The sequence below is a fragment of the Pan paniscus genome, chromosome 13 (assembly GCF_029289425.2).
Source record: "Pan paniscus chromosome 13, NHGRI_mPanPan1-v2.0_pri, whole genome shotgun sequence".
Lineage (NCBI taxonomy): Eukaryota > Metazoa > Chordata > Mammalia > Primates > Hominidae > Pan > Pan paniscus.
The window spans coordinates 126,128,230-126,148,287 of NC_073262.2; the positions used below are offsets into that span (position 1 = coordinate 126,128,230).

Sequence of the window (20,058 nt, forward strand, 5' to 3'; positions counted from 1 at the left end):
AAAGTTTGTCAAGGTCAAGTGAAATGCCTGAGATCTAGATATGAGTACCTATGGCCTTAGAGCGTGACGGCTCAAATCAGAAGTGAATGCAATTGAATCAGCCCATCCTAACTGAGGAATTTAGTAGAATATAAATCTACTAAAGCAGTGCTAGTCCTGCAGGTTGGCTTAGTACAATAGTTAGGAAGCTGGTGGTGTTTACGCAGAGCTATATAATGCTACTAGCTCTCTAAACACTGGTATCACTTACAGCTTTGTTTTAATCTTAGAATATGTTCCAAATTCACAAACACTTGCAGACCAGGACACATGAACGGTATTTGCCAAGTACTTCAGTTTCTGTGGAATTTTGTGGTTGGTTGGATTTTTAACCCAAGTACTGCTGATAGGTTGGTCCAGAAGTAGGACTGGAAGCAGGTAAAGTGAGACCAGATTTTTACCTTCTGTGTCTCTGTCATTAAGTCTAAGATGAGTCATCACAGAAAGCCTACAAAGCAGCCTGGTTTCTGGCTTTCTTGGGGAGATTCTAGAACATTAGTGATGCTTAATAATTTAAGTGCAGATGTTGCATGGACTGTAAATGCAACCAATTTGCTGAATTTAATTTTTCTCATGAGGAATATTGTGATGCTGCAACAGTGGTGAATCCACTTGCCTTACAGCTCTTGGAAAAAAGGTCTGTTTTACTGGTAAATGTTTTTGCTTTTATATAGGCAGAGAAGGTTTCCTTCTGTAGCAAATTCTGCATTTAAATTATCCATTGAACATTACAGAATGACTGATTCATTGTCTAAAATACATGATTGAGTTTTATCATGTTAAGGGTAAGTTCATTATCTGCCTACTGCTCAAACGCAGCGATAAAAATAGTGCAAAGAAAAAGATGTGTTGAAATATAACACTATATTTTTCTGCTCTTGAAAAGCACTCTGCAAAATTATCTCATCAGTCCTCCAAGACTTATACAGCAAAGAGCTATTACTCTATTATCAATTAAAGGTACAGTCAAGCTCTAAGTTAGAGAATGGCTCTAGAAACTATCTAGGTCACACAAACTGATTTATTAAAGGATATATAAAAATTAGGGGAGAGATACTTGGGACCAATATATTTTATAAATGACTTTGTTTTATAAAATATGATTATGTACTAAATACTGCAATATGCTTATTATGTTTGTCTAAGACTGTGTTTACCATATAAAAATCCAAAGCATTTTAAATAAGTGAAATATATGCTGTTAATAATCATACCAAATGTCTCCTTGGAGTACATAGTAGAACACCAGGGTGAAGCTTGGTCTATGCAGCCTGTGCAACCTTGGGCAAGCCATCTGGCTTCTCTGTGTCTCAGTTTCCTCATCTGCAAAACATGGAAATAGTATCTCCTGCATAATGTTGCTATAAGATGAACTAAATCAATGTATATAAAAGTTTAGAACAATGCATAGCCAAAATAAGTGCTTGATGAATGCAAAAAGAATAAATGTTGTTTAGCTTTTACAGTTTCAATCATAAGATAAATAAATTCTGGGTATCTAATATACAGTATGATGGCCATTGTTAATTATACTTCATTGTGTACTTAAAATTTGCTAAAAAAAAAAAAGCTAGATCTTATCAACACATATACACTCACGGTAACTATGTGAGGTGATTTGTTTGTGTTCATTAATTTGTTTGTGGTAATCATTTTACAATGTATACATAAATCAAATCATCACTTTGTATGCCTTAAATATATATAACTTTTATTTATCAAATAAGCTGGAAAAGTATATTAGTTAGCTTTTCTTGGGGGAGCATATATTACTCTTTTTCAATAAAGATTAAGAATAATTTTATTAAAAACTAATGCACCAGAACAGGATGCTTCAATTCCAAAAGGTGTGAAGGAGGTAATTAAATGTTAAAAATAAATATTTCCTACCTTCCCTACTGAAACTCTATGTTAAGAGAAATTAAAACTGGGATGACAAAGAGGCCAATATTTCCATTCACTACTTGTCATTGTCCAACCTGGAAGTGTTTTGGGGTAAGGAGGAACAATCTAGGTATCATTCCCAAATTCCTAATTTGGGTGGTTTCCATTTTTAATGCAACTTATCTCTAGGAGAATCATTCACATCTATTCAGAACGTACTTTACCTGTTCAGTTTGTTTAAATGAAGCCATTTGGAGAGTTTGGATTGTTAAGGAATATGAACTACAAGTTTATAACGTGGGAAATTTTAGGTGAAAATTATGAGAGAACATCTCAGTGAAGCAATTTGGATAGTATGTCACTTATCTCCTGCTGCTTAAAAAAAAACCTCCCCAAAACTTACAAGCATGAAGCAACAACCGTTAGCCCAGCTTATACATCTTTTGGGTGACAAAGTAGATTGGGCTCAGCTGGGTGATTCTTCTGATCTGGGCTAGTTTGGGGCATTCTTGGCTGCCTTAGGTCACATTTCTGGAGGCTTGGCTGGAACAATTCGGCTGACTTCTCCATATGAGCTCTTATCATACAGCAGGCTGGCCTGAGTTTGTTCAAATGATGCATACAGGGAGCCAAGAGCAAGTGGAGGCCTGCAAAATATTTTCAGTTCTAGGATGGGCACTGGAATGCTTCCACAGCATTTCTTGGATCAAAGCAAGTCACAAGACCAGTGCAGACTCCAGGACTGGAGAAATAGACTCCAACACTTGATGGAAGGAGCTGCAAAGTCATGTCACAAATGATGAGGAGAGAACCAAAGGAAGGATTAGTGGTCCAAATGTGCAATCTACCACAGGTAGCCAACATCATTCCTATGTTAGCAAGAAGAAGGCTGAAGAAGGCCCCATCAAAATCAGAAAGAATCAAAGTTCATTTTGCAAATTGGCTGGGACCCTCATAGCCTTAAAATGGATGAAGCTGGAAACCATCATTCTAAGCAAACTATCACAAAGACAGAAAACCAAACACTGCATGTTCTCACTCATAGGTGGGAGTTGAACAATGACAACACATGGACACAGGGCGGGGAACATCACACACAGGGGCTGGTCGGGGGTGGCAGACTGGGGGAGGGATAGCATTAGGAGAAATACCTAATGTAAATGACAAGTTGATGGGTGCAGCAAACCAACATGGCACATGTATACCTATGTAACAAACCTGCATGTTGTGCACATGTACCCTAGAACTTAAAGTATAATCAAAATAAATAAATAAAAATTAGAATATATATATATAATTTCTATTTTTCTGGCATCTTATTTCATTCTGCTGTCTAATGTGAAGCAAGATTTCATGTAAATGGAATTACTGGCCAGAACAAAACATTCATGTGTGTGTGGTTCATGCTAATTCAACCCATATGACTGGAAAATCTGAGAGATCCTTAATTTTCTTACTATTAGGTGAAAATTAACAATTCTTTAAGAATATAGATAATAAATTATTTGCATATCATTGCTCTTGCTTTAGTTTTGTCAAGTGTGACAGACAACTTTTCTTTTTTTTTTTATTATACTTTAAGTTTTAGGGTACATGTGCACATTGTGCAGGTTAGTTACATATGTATACATGTGCCATGCTGGTGTGCTGCACCCACTAACTCGTCATCTAGCATTAGGTATATCTCCCAATGCTATCCCTCCCCACTCCCCCCACCCCACCACAGTCCCCAGAGTGTGATATTCCCCTTCCTGTGTCCATGTGATCTCATTGTTCAATTCCCACCTATGAGTGAGAATATGCGGTGTTTGGTTTTTTGTTCTTGCGATAGTTTACTGAGAATGATGATTTCCAATTTCATCCATGTCCCTACAAAGGACATGAACTCATCATTTTTTATGGCTGCATAGCATTCCATGGTGTATATGTGCCACATTTTCTTAATCCAGTCTATCATTGTTGGACATTTGGGTTGGTTCCAAGTCTTTGCTATTGTGAATAATGCCACAATAAACATACGTGTGCATGTGTCTTTATAGCAGCATGATTTATAGTCCTTTGGGTATATACCCAGTAATGGGATGGCTGGGTCAAATGGTATTTCTAGATCTAGATCCCTGAGGAATCGCCACACTGACTTCCACAATGGTTGAACTAGTTTACAGTCCCACCAACAGTGTAAAAGTCTTCCTATTTCTCCACATCCTCTCCAGCACCTGTTGTTTCCTGACTTTTTAATGATCGCCATTCTAACTGGTGTGAGACGGTATCTCATTGTGGTTTTGATTTGCATTTCTCTGATGGCCAGTGATGATGAGCATTTTTTCATGTGTTTTTTGGCTGCATAAATGTCTTCTTTTGAGAAGTGTCTGTTCATGTCCTTCGCCCACTTTTTGATGGGGTTGTTTGTTTTTTTCTTGTAAATTTGTTTGAGTTCATTGTAGATTCTGGATATTAGCCCTTTGTCAGATGAGTAGTTTGCGAAAATTTTCTCCCATTTTGTAGGTTGCCTGTTCACTCTGATGGTAGTTTCTTTTGCTGTGCAGAAGCTCTTTAGTTTAATTAGATCCCATTTGTCAATTTTGTCTTTTGTTGCCATTGCTTTTGGTGTTTTGGACATGAAGTCCTTGCCCATGCCTACATCCTGAATGGTAATGCCTAGGTTTTCTTCTAGGGTTTTTATGGTTTTAGGTCTAACGTTTAAGTCTTGAATCCATCTTGAATTGATTTTTGTATAAGGTGTAAGGAAGGGATCCAGTTTCAGCTTTCTACATATGGCTAGCCAGTTTTCCCAGCACCATTTATTAAATAGGGAATCCTTTCCCCATTGCTTATTTTTCTCAGGTTTGTCAAAGATCAGATAGTTGTAGATATGCAGCATTATTTCTGAGGCCTCTGTTCTGTTCTGTTGGTCTATATCTCTGTTTTGGTACTAGTATCACGCTGTTTTGTTTACTGTGGCCTTGTAGTACTTCATAAAGTACTTCCCCACATTGGAGAGGGTGGAGAGGAGGACAGCTTCAGTAATTCAGTGCAATAACCCAATAACATAGTATCACTAACTAAGGTAAAAACACCTTTTCAATGGATACCTCTGGAACTCTCCCTTTTGGTGTTATGTAATTGTATTGTAAATTTAACTAAGATTTATTTTTAGAACGTCAGCGTTTTAGCAACCACATCTATCAGTCCACCAACTACAAAGTCAAGACTCTTTTTGAAAAAGGCCTCATGAATACAAGTTAAGACAGTTGCTAATGCTTTTAACTAAACAGCATAAATACATAATGCAAACAAAGACAATTCTTCAAGATGCACATAGAGAGAAAATATAACCTTCAAGGTTTAGAAAATGTCCAGTGCTTTAAAATTAAATGGTATGAGAAATATAAAAAGCTAGAGGTAGTCCAGAAAAATAGGAGAAATAAACAACATTTGTTAAAGTAATTAGAGATGATAGTATTAATTAAAGTAATTACAGATGATAGTATTAATTAAAGTAATTAGAGAAGATAGTATTAATCTTGCAGTCTCCTCTGGCATAATAAATGTGGATTACATTCTCTTTGTCTCTTCAGACCAACACTATATAGAGGAGAAAGTAGGACAACTTTAGAAGTTTATGAGATGACATGAAAATGAGACATGAAAACAACCCAGGTAGGTAACTTAACATCTTGAAGTGTTAGAGCTGAAAAGATTAATAGAGATTAGATTACATAATACCTCATTTTAAAGCTGAAGAAACTGAGTTGTTTGCCCAAGTTTGCACAGCTAACAGGTAACTAATCTACTCCCCAATAACTGATTTTACTATACTTGCCTTAGGGCCTGATCACAATTGCTTAGTAAGTTCCCAGTCATGCTCATCCAGTTTTTATGACCTTATTTTAACATATGTGAAATATTTTTAAATTAATTTCTGAATATTTTAGCATGCTGGAGAATGAGGGGCTCATAGCTAGGATCAAAGACTTCATTGAGAGATATGGTTTGGATGTGTGTTCCCTCCAAGTCTCATATTGAAATTTTTACCCCCGTGTTGAAGTAGGGCAATAGTGGAAGGTGGGGGTGATGGAGGCAGATCCCTCATGCTATTCTCACAGCAAAGAGTGAATTCTCACTCTATTAGTTCATGTGAGAGCTGGTTGTTTAAAGAGTGTGGCGCCTTCTCCTCTTGCTCCTTCTCTCACCATCTTCCTCCTTTACCTTCCACCATGATTGGAAGCTTCCTGAGGCCTCACTGGAAGCTGAGCAGATGCTGGTGCCATGCTTGTACAGTCTGCAGAACCATGAGCCAACTACCCAGTCTCAGGTATTTTTCTATAGCAACACAAAATGGATTAACACATTGAACTTCTGACTTAAATCTCAACTCACCTAATCACTGGGTTTTTGCAGATGAGATATGGATAAGTTGGGTTTCTGAAAAATGTAGGAAGGGCTTCCACTTCTATAAACATGTTCAGCTACATCTCTCTTCTCACCGAAGGTCCAGCACTGCTTCAAACTGGATAAATAAGCTACAATTTCAGGCAATCACGTGAGTAGAGGAACATTGAGCTCTTCATTTCTTTAGAGCATAAATAGGCATCAAAAGAGGTCTTTTTTAGAATCGCTTGAGTTGTTGATACTCTAAGGACAAAGTGTTGCCCACTAGAAGGAAGGACCATGGGGAAAAGCAGACCTAATTATATCAGACATCTCCAACCTTGGCAGCCCCCATGGCATAAGTACTTCACTCTCATAATCCGCATAAGTACAGTTGTTCTCTGTAGTAAATATGTGATGTAAATTTGTGGAAATAGGAAAGGATGGGAGAAAGAAAGGATTCAAAAAGGAAGAGGGAAGGGGAGAAAAATAAAAAGAAAGTATCATTTAACGAGAACTTTTGAGTGTTTGTGGGTGGGCAGAGAGGAAGACCTGAGAATTAATGGAGAGAAAAAAGATGTGGCTAGAGATGTAGGAGGTGAGAGGATTCTAGAATGAAGATTAATGTGATAAAGAGGACATTACATAATACGTTGGTGGGTTATAAATTAGTCCTCTTTGTCATTCTTTTTAAAAAATAAGTAAATAATGCAATTATTTTTATGACTATTGCTTGCCTGATAGTACTTCTTTGTATCCCACAAGGCCTTGACTTTTATGGGATGACATCACCTGTTGCTTTCTGAGTTTTCATCAATTTCTAGAGCTGCATTTTCCTCCACAAAGCCTCTTGTTCTTAGTAATGGCTACTCACTGTACCTCTGGCCCTGCCTATAACTCTGTTGGCTCATGCTGCCAGATACCTCTCTGTTGATGTGGAGAACTGAGGAGTAACAACATGATAGTACAGCTTAAAATAAATACTATCACAGAGAAAAATAAAATAAAATATAAGGATCTGGGGAGAAAATACATTTGTAGAAACAAAGAAAATGAGAAGACTATGAAGTGTTGCTACAATTAAAATGTTGATTCTAAATCTGTTTGAACTTCAGTTTCTCTTCTTTTTTTCTGAGTGATCAGATGGCTCACATTCTGAATGTGTTAGCTTAGGCATTCAGCTTAGAATACACGTTGATTAATTCTGAATTATTCAGCGTTAATCAGGTATTGCTTCAAGTTTTCTTCTTTGTGCTTCATGTCTCCAAAGTCAGAAAGTTGAGCTTAAATACTTCTGAATAAAGTAATTCCTAAATGAAATGTGAGCGTGGCTCTACCAATCAGGAGGGGTGTTAGCTATGCAAGGCTGGGCTGCCAAAGGGCAGTTTGGAAAGAAAAGGAAGCAATTTCTCAAAAGATGGATGGAATTGATATCAGGATATAATCCTGTCTATTTAAAATGGTTGTATACCTATGTAACAAACCTGCACGTTGTGCACATGTACCCTAGAACTTAAAGTTATATATATATATATATATATATATAATGGTTTAGATGACACGGTGCTTAAAGGCAGCATTGCTGATGGGTTCTGGGACCAATACGGTGTTTCTGAGAGCTGCAGAGAGCTATGGGACTCTGAGTATTATGATATCCAAGCCTTGGGATAATGTTCAGGAAAAAATGCACAAGGGAAACTGATAATGTTTGCTATTAATGAAGGGGATTGGGAAAATACCTAATGCAGTGAAAAAAAAAAAAGTGTGATTTAGGTATGGGTGGCCCTATGCCCAATCCTGATTCTACCTTTTACCAGCCATGTGGCTTATTCCATCTGAATAACTAAGCTTTGGTTTTTTATATTCAATTTGGCACCTAGTGGATATCTAAATACTGATAACTATTAATATGACTTTAAACATAAGTTTCAGTGCATAGAGCAATGGTTTGAAGTCACATGGTTCTCCCACACTTCTTTGGGGTTTGCCTTTAATGCATGAATGAGCTCACCTGATTGGAAGGGGACACAGTATCCTGCATAAAAACAGGAATTTCATCTCGAACTCCTTCTAACTCAAACTATCCTGTGCCATAAAGGATAGAGATGTGGTATTGGTGACTCAAAGATACCATGGCAACATGGAGGAGTCCTAGGGAGGAAGGCTTAGCCTCAGAGCTTAGATGTGGAGACAGGCCTGAGATCCAACCCTTTTACTTTGTCCCTGCACCAGTGAAAACGGTAGCGAGCTGGGTCAGGAGAAGCCAGTGCTGGTAATTTTGCAGCCTATGAAGAAAGTCAGTTTTATTCTAAGTATTCATGCTCTTATCAGATTCTAAAGTTGACAGAATTGGCACGAAATAAGATCTGCATGTTTATGTCTGAGAATGTTTCTTCTGGACCTCTAAACCCATAAAGTCTTTAAAGATCAGATTTGACTTTAACTTTTTTTTCCATTTTGGCCATGCAGTTTATCCAGTGGAATGTGGTAAAATATGAACTAAATTTCATGGGCCAAAATAAATCTCTTTGTTAAAGTTGTGCCATTTCTAACCTATTGTTTCCAAATGACTTTTTTTTTTGTTACTTCTTAGTATTTCTTGGTTGACCAATTTATACTTGTCATCTTAATCAAATTTGATTTATTTGGTTATATTTTTAAAGAGCAGTGTACTCTTTCCATCACTTCTCCTTCCCCAGAAATATTTTTTAAATGTTTTTCTAAAAAACAAAACAAAAAAATCTTTACTTTTTACTCCATCCATTGGTTCACTCCCTGGGCACCGCTTGTCTAGCCTCCTATGTATTTCTTAACATCTCCCTATCTATCCCCCCAATTTTTCCTAAAAATGCTTTCTTTGGGAAAGGAGCATCATCTGCTCATCAGCTATACAAACTGAAAGGCTCGAGTCTCTTCTACTCTACCTTTGCCTTCCTCCTCCACAACCAGAGGTCACTAAGATCTGTCCATTTTACTTGCTGAATGTCCTTTTTTAAAATAATGGCATTATAGATACATGATTCATATACCACAAAAATCACCCTTTTAAAATGTAGTCAAGTGGCTCTTATTATATTCACAGAGTTGTGAAACCATCACCACTCTCTATTTCCAGAACATTTTCTTCATTACCTCAAAAAGAAATCCTGTACCCATTAACAGTCAGTCCCTGTACCTCTCCCAAGTGCCTATCAATTGACTTTTTGTCTCCAGGGTTTGGCTATTCTGAATAATTCATATAAATGAAATCATACAATGTGTGGTCTGTTGTGACTGGCTTCTCTCACTTAGCATAATGTTTTCAAGGTTCATCCACATAATAACATGTATCAGCTCTTTATCCCTTTTTATGGCTGATAATATTCCACTGTAAGGAGGATATACCATATTGTGTTTATCCTTCCATCTGTTGATGGACATTTAGGTTGTTTCCACTTTGGGCTATTATGAATACTGCTGTTATAAACGTTCATATGCATGTTTTTGTATGGACGTGTTTTCAATTCTATTGGGTAGATACTTAAGGAGTCAGATTTCTGGATCACAGGGTACTCCAAGTTTAATATTTGAGAAACTGCCAAACAGTTTTCCAAAGTTGCCGTGCCATTTTACAACCCCACCGGAAGTGTATGAAGGTTTGACTTGATGAATATTGAAATCTCTGCACCTTCCTCTCCATCACACTATCAATGCCTTATTCAGGTCCTCATCACGTCTAACCTGAAATATGACCATCAACTGATTGACCTAACCATTGCTGCCCAGGCTTCCCGATCCATCTTCCCCACTTCCACCAGGGAGATTTCTCTGTAGAGCACAAACCTGACCAAATCACTTCATGTTAAAGATCACAGATATTTCACATGGCCAAAAGGACTAAACATAATCTGGTGCCAGCTGCTTAGCCTCTGCTTCCTCTCCTTACACCTCACACATCCTTTATGCTCAGCTTCTAAGACTCTTCACTTACAATGAATTTATTTGAATTTTAGGGGCAACGTGAGGATACATATTTCAGTGGAACCATGTCCTCTGCCATCCATAGCTGTCATCCAGCAAATGTTTATTGAATACCCACTACTCTATTAGCAAATGATCATAACTCTCCTCCCTCTTACATTATCCATTATTTGGACCTGAGGTAAAATGTTGAATTGATCAAAAGTATTTCTCACATTTTTGGTCTTTATTTGATGGAAAATGCTCAATAAATTGGACAATTCACTAGACTTGAGCTTAAGATCTACTATTGATTGATATTATTATTTCATGTATTCAAAAAATACTTACTGAGCACTTACTATATGCGAGATACTGTTCTAGACACCTGGGATACAAAAGAGATAAAATTTCCTGTTGTCATGAGCTTTCCTTCTAGAAGGGAAAGACAGGCAATGAACAAATAAGTAAAATACAGCATTTTAAATGACAATAAGTGCTACAGAAAATGAAAAGCAGGACTGGGGACAAGGACTGCTTGGAGAAGATTGTAATTTTAAATAAAGTGGTCAGGAAAGGCCACACGGACAAGGTGATGTTGGAGAAAAGATCTGAAAGAAATCGAGGTTTGCACCATGTGGTTATCTGTGAGAGGCGTCTTCCAGGGAGAGAGGACCCTGAGGCGGGAGGGTGTTTGATGTGTTCTAGTAACAGCCAGGAGGCTAGTGCCCATAGAACCACATGAATAACAGTATGTGTTGAATGATGAGTCCGATTGTTTCGTGATAAAACTGATAATTACATGGATCCACTTTTTACAGAGCAGGCAGCCCTAAGACCTCCTCAGAACAGGAAGCTAAGAAGCAGTAGGAGAAGATCAAACCAGGCTCTGTTGCTGTTTAGTGAACACCATGACCACTTGGGCTAGAACTTACTCTGAGAGATGCTTAGAGCCCAGTCATTTCCCTAACGTTGGTTATTTTTGTCACTCCCCATCTGCTATCTGAAGAAGGGAGATATAAAAAGTCCAAGACGCCAAAAGAGGTTGCTTGCTTACTTCAAAAACAGCAGGGAGGCCAGAAGCTGGAAAGGTTTTCCATCGTTCTAACAGCCACAGGGCAGTGGGGGCTGCTGATCTCGAGAAGTAGGTAGCAGCAGTGAGGGAAGAATTGAACTAAATTCCCATGTGTCGGGGTCAAAAGGCAAGGAAGAAGAGATGAGGGCTGGCCAGGGAAGAGGACCGCACTCCAGGGTTTGACTGGCAGGTGTTCATGAGACCTCTGGCAAGTTTTGCGACTATTTAGCAGGACTCCAGCTCACTGGTTACCATGCTTGCCCTTCTGAAATAGAAGCTATTTCCTGCACTGAAGAATTTAATGATTGAAACCCAGATTGTCAGATAAAGTTACTGATTTGTGCTTCTCCAGAATATTCCAGTAAAAGAAAATAGTGCATACCACTGCATTTGTCTTTGCTTTTCTAAGCATTATTTTTTAAAGCAAAAATAAAACATGCACATCATTTCTAAAGTTAAATTACACCGGGTTTATGGCAGAGGAAAAAAAATCACCTCTTTTTTCCCCACTCCTCTTTGTTGACATTCACTATCATCTCCTTTCGCTATTTTTTTAAAATCTATATCTCAAAACTTTCAAATAACACAATCACACAGCTATTTTTCCAGTTTTATATGTTATCTATTAAATTCTCTCTTGCCCTCTTCCTAGTTCTCCTATTATCTCTCATTCTCCTAAAATAGTTATATGACTCTTGGGTTAAACTGATTCTCAGTGATTACTAATTATAACGACTTAAATTTTATTCCCAGGTAAGTGATAATGTCCACTAGCATCATCTTTCCTCTCGCATCACTTTCCCTCAATCTCTGCCTTACACTCTACTGTTTTTGTTGTGGTTGATGAGAATGATGTTTGTTTTGTTTTGTTTGTTTTTAAAGCTTACATTTCCCTGTCTTCGATTCTTTGTGCACACTTTTATGTCTCATGGAAAATTCCTCTCCCACCCTTTCTCAGCCCTCCACTCCTCAGTCCACACAGGTTACTCAGCGTTTCCATCTTTAACTCTACTGTCCTCTGGGAAATCCTCCTTGACACTCCAGCCTAGGTTAACCTCCTTGGGATATGCCTGTCACACTGCACTTCTTTAAAACACTCATCCTAGCCATCAGGTTTCATAAGGATAGGATTGTGTTGGTCTCCTTTCTCAGCACCAAAACACTTTTAGACACATACTAGACTTTAAATAAATATTTGTGGAAGAAAGGGAAGGAGGGAGAGAAAAGATGAATGAAGGAGGAAGGAAAGGGCTCAAAGAGACAGAAAGAGAGAAGGAAAGGGAAAATGGATAGACTTACTATCCAATTTAGTGACTATTCTCATCTCATAACACATTAAGTACACCTTTCTAAGGATTTTGGTCAGCTATGGCTACAAGGAGTCGAGGTCAGGAGTTCGAGATCAGCCTGACCAACATGGTGAAACCCTGTCTCTACTAAAAAATACAAAAACTAGCTGGGCATGGTGGCGGGTGCCTGTAATCCCAGCTACTCGGGAGGTTGAGGCAGGAGAATCACTTGAACCTGGGAGGCGGAGGTTGCAGTGAGCTAAGATTGCGCCATTGCACTCCAGCCTGGGTGACACAGCAAGACTCCGTCTCAAAAAAAAATTTTTTTTTAATCTGCTTTTCTTAATTTCCTTTGGTTTCCAGATAATCATGGATATGCAGATAATCATGGGAGCCAGTCACCCTCCTGAGTGCCCCTAAATAGGTTGAGAGGGGCTGGGGGCAACACATCAGACCATTTATCTTTCATCAGAATACCATGTCATGGCTACGATGCCACTCTGTCCTGCACAATTTCCATGAGGTATATTTGCCCATAACGAAGTTGCTATCTTTATTTTTTGTCCTTCTTTCAGCACTACCTGAGGGAAGCTGTTTCTGTTTTTGTTTTTTTGGCAAATTTGACATTGCCAGCATAATGAGCCATCTTGCACTGAGCGTGAAAATCCCTACTGTCTTTATTAATTTATTCATGAATAACACATGCATTGCCAATTCTTTAGGGAAATTAGGGCATCTATACATACACATCAGCCTCTAAGCACAATAGAGAGGAGGGTAGCTGAGCTCTGCCAGGTCCAGGACCCTGGTGCCTATGGAAGATGGAGCATAGTTCTGGCTCAGAGTATGACAGTATTCCCTACATCTCATTCTCTTATTTTAAAGATGAGGAAATAAAAGTCCACAGAAGTAGGGTTACTTATCCAATGGGGTCATGTCTGTATCAGAATTCAGTCCCCTGACCCCGAGTTTGGTGATCTTTGAGTGAGCATAAGGTGCTTTATGCCATGATGCATTATGGTCAGGAGGAGAAGAAGGTAAAAGCCTGATGAATATTTCATGCACAAGCCATAGAAACAGAGATGTTTCCAAGGAAAACAATTTAACTTCTCACTTCTGATTTAGTAATTAATCAGCATGTGTCAGTAGAAGATGCAAGACAGATTATCAAATTTTCCTAAATCAAGGGCATGTTTTTAAGCCTGACTCTTCTAGTTCAGGGAATTATTTGGCCAAATAGCCAACAGATTTTGGGCAATAGTATACATTTCTGAGATTATGTAGATAAGGTTAGGTGAGATAATAGGGAAAGAGAGAAGAAGAGAAACAGTGCAATTTTTACATTAAACAAGTCTTCGCTGGAGTAGTAAGACTATTTCTTTCTAACATAAGCAACAATAGAAGCTTTCTTAGGGCTTTCAGCCTCAGTGTTTTTCATTATTATGTAAAGGAAGAATCTATAAGCTGCTTTTCTTTAATCCTAAAAGCACCCATAAAGATGATTAGAACTTACCTTCATCGACATTTCAAAAACAGCATTTTTCTAATCTAAAAACACTGAGTTTATAAATGACCTGTGCTGTTACTGCCATCTTTGTTAGCCAGCCCCTATTGGTATGGCCTCAAGGAGCCAAAACATTTCTATACTTCAGAACCAAAGGATTCATGGGATCCATGGGCTTGCCAAGTTCCTGTTGCCAGATGGAGAAAAAAACAAACAAAGTGGTTGGTGAGTCACATTAGGGCACAAAAGACTATTGGGGCTTGTATTAGTCTGTTCTCACACTGCTATAAAGAAATACCTGAGACTACGTGATTTATAAAGAAAAGATTTAATTGGTTCATCGTTCTGCAGGTTGTACACGAAGCATGGTGCTGGCATCTGCTCAACTTCTGAGGAGGCCTCAGGAAACTTACAATCCTGGCAGAAGGTGAAGAGGAAGCAGGCTTGCCTTACATGGCCAGAATAGGACAGAGAGAAAGGGGGGAGGTGCCACACATCTTTAAACAACCAGATCCCAGGAGAATTCACTATCCTGATGACAGCACCAAAGCGGATGTTGTTCAACCATGAGAAACCGCACCCCAGGATCCAATCACCTCCCACCAAGCCCCACCTCCAACACTGAGGATTAAATTAAACATAAGATTTGAGTGGGGACAGAGATCCAAAACACATCAGGGCTTGTTTAGCTTCATATGCTGTGAGAGGCTCTGGACACTTGCTTTCATGCTTTCTCACTGCTCTTGAAAGAGCAGGAGCCCAGGGCTGGTCCAACCTCACAATCTCCCATGCATCCCAGCTGTACCAATCATCCCCATCTTCTCAGTGGGCATGTAAGAGAGCCTCCCTCCAGGGGCATCCACTCAGTTCTTTCCTCTCTTACATGGCCCCTCACTTTTTCAAAATACACTGTCTCTACCAATGAACCCTGTATTTATTCATTGAAATCCTCCTCTCCTGCATAGCGAGCATGAAAATGTAGATAAAGCTCAAAAGACATGGGAAGGGCTTTATACCTACATCAGAATATATTTTTACTAATTTATCCACTATCTCTAATTTTCTCTCCCTTCTGTAAAGTCTTGTTCCTGGCCCTAATCCCATTTTATTCCTTTATACTTTCATTAATTTATCCAACACATATGTATTGGGTATTTATTATGTCTGTGCAGTCTGTAGTTGCAAAATATAGTCTCAAAAGAGATTTGGGCAGAGTCTGGGACATTTGTCCCACAAGCCCCAATTTTATTTCTGTCCCTATCTCTACCTCTATCTCAATAGATAAATAGATAATCTTTAGAACAGCCACATTATGGATTAATTAGATGTTTGTGGGCTGGCCTGGGTACACAATCATTCTTTATGATGGTGATCCTCAATCTCTGCTCCCACACAACTCTGAAGATTCATGAGTTAGTCCTGTCTCAATTACAGTGAAGAGTTGAGGGAGAGAGGAGTTGAATCTATACTCTTGGAATATATTACCAATTTAAAAATTTCTGGGCCAGGTATGGTGGTTCATCCCTGTAATCCCAGCACTTTGAGAGGCCGAGGTGGAAGGTTTGCTTGAGCCTAGGGGTTTGAGACCAGTCTGGGCAACATAGTGAGACCCTGTCTCCACAAAAAAAGGAAAAAGGGGAAAAAATAGAATTTTCCTCATTAATATTTCTTAAATCTTTGCCAACTATTGCTTCTTATCTGCAAGTAAGCCTAACAGATGACAGAAAAATTACCAATGATGAATTAACAGGGAATCTAAGATATAAATGGAAAAACTATTTTCATGGATGTGTGTGCTCTTGGTTATGATTTGACATTATATCCATAGGCTTAATGCATATTTTTGATTAGTTGAATGTTACTACTTCCTGTGATGAAATTAAATATGTCAGTATTTCATGGTGTTCTGTGAAGAGCACCATGCCATTCATGTGTGCCACCATCTGAATAAATTTGAGAATCTCTTCCGTATAGTACATTTTCAATAAAATAATAAATATTAATAAATAACAGTTCTGCCGTTAATAAATAACTAACTGAAAAATGAACCTTTGGAGGTTAACTAGTTCACAGTAATAAAGCTACATAATACTTGTTTGTGCTTTCTAGTTTCTAGACATTTCACTTGCATTATTGCATTTCAGGGACTACAATCTATCTCCATATTCTGCTTGAGGAAATCAGAATACAGAGAATTTGAGTGGATTTTTCAAGCTCAAACAATTAGTAAGTGCCAGAGGTAGTGTTCAACTTCTCTTCATTTAATGCCAAATCCAGTGTTCATTTCCACAGTTTAAATCATTTTATTTACTATGAAAGAAAAGACTGAACAATATCCAAAGTACTATACAATAATCAAGCCAAGAGAAGAAATAGTAATGCACCAAAATCACGCCCTAAAATCATCAGATCCCTTGAAATATTGGAAGTCACGATCAGCTTACATTAATTTCAACCTTGTTAACATTTTCTCTAGGAAGGAAGAGATATTAATACCATGAAACAACATACTGAATAATAGAATCTTGAAGTGCTAGTAGAGTCAAAAACCGTTGCAGAGAAGCATTCTATACAACAAAGCAATTTTCACATCTAAAGGAATGATGCAAAGAACATTGCTTTGTTGAATTTTTTAACAGCAAATTCTACCCAACAAATAATTCTGTTCAGCAGGAGTTTTCATTGATTCCTGTTCATATAACAGTCATTCTGTAATGGGAAAATAACTTGATTTTTGTGTGTTTGGGAAAGAAAATCTAGGTTAAAGTTTTATTTTTTTATAGTCTTAAGTTCATGATCAAGGAGAAATCATTCTAACTCATCTTACATTTTTCCTCCAAAACACAAGCAAGTAATGATCATCTAAAGGGCAACTGGTGAAGAAATTCAAATCTGATCCCCTGCCTTCCCTTCCCATGGGATTCAAAGCACTTCTTTAATTTTTAAAATAATTTTGAGGGAGGGGCAATAAATCTGTTTCAGTTATAGAGCTTGGGCATTTACTTATACAGAAGAGAATACTTAGATAAATCTTGTAGGTTTCTGTGAAGTTCTTTATTTAAAAAAATAAAATCTGTTCTTGTTAAGCCACAGGCCTAGGAAACATTTACCAAGTCAATCAAATGGTCTTGAGAGTGAGAAATATTTGTTCTGTCCCATTTAAAGGTTAGGGTCGAGTAATCATTTTCACTTACTTATTCTAAATGGCAATATTTTAATGTTTGTACCTATTATAAAAGCAATGACATGCTTAAAAATTAAATGATTAGTCCCCAAAGCAGAAAGCAAAAATTCCTCTTTATTAAGAGGCAGGAATATAAAGCAATATTGGCTTCATTTTGGCCTTCTCCCAACTAAGACAGCAAAGAAAAATTTTATCTTTGTTCCAGTATTCATTTACTTCCTATTTCCAATCCTCTTTTCTCTTTTCTTAATAATTATCAATATTAACATTTAGTATAAAGAAAAAATTGTAATGACTGATTTGGATCAAAGATAATCACTGTTTGACTAGGAAATAAGACCACATATATGTTTAGATGGTTTTTAAAAAGACCCAAATAGAAAGATCAAAGTTCCCACCACTAGGAAATGGTCATCACAACAATGATGAGTCCACAATGGACTTTAGGAAAGTGGAGATGATAAGGAAACTACCTGGTGATAGCTTTGTTAGCAGGGAATAGTGATTAGCCCATGGATCCTAAGAAAATGTTTTGAGAGAGGGGGATCGTGGATAGGTGATATCTATTAAAGGATACCATGCAGGGAAGCCAGAAAGTAAGATAACAGAGAGCAAGATTCTGGATGAATGAAGCACGGAGTTTCACTGCAGGATTTGTAAGTGTCCCTGAAGAATTTAAAAGATGGTCAGTGACTCCAGGGTTCCTATTACTGACATCTGATAGCATTGTCCTTTTTTATACACGGTAATTAGGTAACTAGAATCTTTACTAGCAGGAGGACCCCAGGCTATTGTCTAGATTTTGGGAGGGACTTATATTCGCTTGGCTATTGGCCAAATAAAAATACATGTGAAAGATCTTTGTAAACTGAAGAATGCTGTAATATCATCATTATTGGAATGTCAATGTTTTGGGAATCATTGGCACAAGGATTACGTGTAAAGCTTTTTGCTGATACACGGTCCTTGAGCTTCTTGAACTCTTGATAAACTCGTCTCCATCATGTGAAACTCCTGTGCTGTTTCAGGTTCATCAAGAACATTATGCCAACTCAACTAATTCCATTTTGTTAATGTTCCAGTGCAGTACCATGGATATTAAGTATTAGATTTCTACATGACTGTTGATGTGGTCCAAAATATTTTCATGAGCAATATAGAGCAGCTTAGATTACTCGATGAATATTTAACCATTTGGACATTACCTCATGAGTCACCTAACGTATTCGTTTCAGCTTAGAAGTGACTTTCAACTTGCCCACCAACAATAACAAATGTTTATTGAATATCTATGGGTCCAGCACTATATTAAGTGCTGAGGATACAGTGGTAAACAAGCTAGAAATAATCCCTGCCCTCAAGAAACTCAAAAGCTAGTAAACAAAACAGGCAATAATAAGGAAACAAATGGTGGAATTACAAAATTTTTGAATGCTGCTGCAAAAAAATCACACAGGGTGATGGAGATGGAGAATAACAGAAAATGAATATCTAAACTGTCAAAAGATTTATACTTGGTCTTGCCCATTTTTTGTTTGTTTGTTGTTTTAACTTATTTTAAATTGCCTCATTGAGATAAAATTCACATACCTTCAAATTCACCCATTTAAAGTGTACAAGTCAACGCTTTTTGATATATTCCCAGGGTAGTAAAACCCCAATATCTAATCTTGAAACATTTTTAATCACCCTTGAAAGAAACCCCACACTGATTAGCAGCCACTCCCCATTTCCCCCCAGCTCCCCCAAGAAACCACTAACTTTGTTTCTGTATCCATAGATTTAGCTATTCTGAACATTTCATATAAATGGAATGATATAATATGTGGTCTTTTGTGTCTGGCTTCTTTCATTTAGCACATGGTTTCCAAGGTTCATCTATGTTGTAGCATTTATCGGAATTTCATTGCTTTTAAAAGCTGAATAATATGTCATTAAATGTACATACCACATTATGTTTATCCATTCATCTCTTGATGGGCATTTGGCTTGTTGTTTGGCCATTAAAAATAATGCTGCTCTGAACACAAGTGTACAAATATTTTCATTCTTTTTTGTGGACAAATAATATTTCATTACGTGAATATAACATTTTATTTATCTATTCATCAGTGGATAAGCACTGGGTTGTTTTCACTTCTTGTCTGTTATGAATAATATTGCTATGAATATTCATGTACACATTGTTGTGTGGACATATGTTTTGTTATTTAGCTTGGATATACACCTAAGAATGAAATTGTTGAGTCATATGATATCCCCATGTTTAACATTTTGAGGACCTGCTAAATAGTTTTCCAAAAAAGTTGCAATAATTTATACTCCCACAAACAATATATGAGGGTTGCAATTTCTCCACATTCTCTCTAATGCTTGATATTGTTTGACTATAACCATCTTAGTGGATGTAAAGTGGTATCTTGTGGTTTTGAGTCACATTTCCCTAAAGGCTAGTGAGCACTTTTCATGTGCTTATTGGCCATTTGCATATCTTCTGTGGAGGAATGGCTATTCAAATGCTTTTCCCATTTTTGAAATTTGGTTATTTGTGTTTTCATTTTTGAGTTCTAAGAGTTCTTTACATACTGTGAATATAAGTCTCTTATATTTCCTTTCCTTCTATACTTGACCTTTCATTTTCTTGATACTATCATTTACAGCAAAAAAAAAAAAGTGTTAAATTTGAAGTCCAGTGTATCTATTTTCACTTTTTTCACACATGCTTTTGGTGTCATATCTAAGTAACCATTACCCAACCTAAGATCATAAAGAT

At 37.5% G+C, this 20,058-nt stretch overlaps 1 long non-coding RNA gene across 2 annotated transcripts in view; it reads left to right on the forward strand.

Annotated features, from left to right (window-relative positions):
* LOC134728777 (uncharacterized) overlaps positions 1-20,058 on the forward strand; it is a 41,510-nt gene that overhangs the window by 12,365 nt on the left and 9,087 nt on the right. The window contains exons 3-5 of one of the 2 annotated variants that reach the window (XR_010109577.1): positions 5,502-5,583; positions 6,152-6,238; positions 6,416-7,399. This is a non-coding gene — a long non-coding RNA (uncharacterized LOC134728777). Of the gene's footprint in view, positions 1-5,501; positions 5,584-6,151; positions 6,239-6,415; positions 7,400-16,245; positions 16,328-20,058 lie in introns of those variants that run through there. The other variant, XR_010109576.1, reaches the window with a different exon arrangement.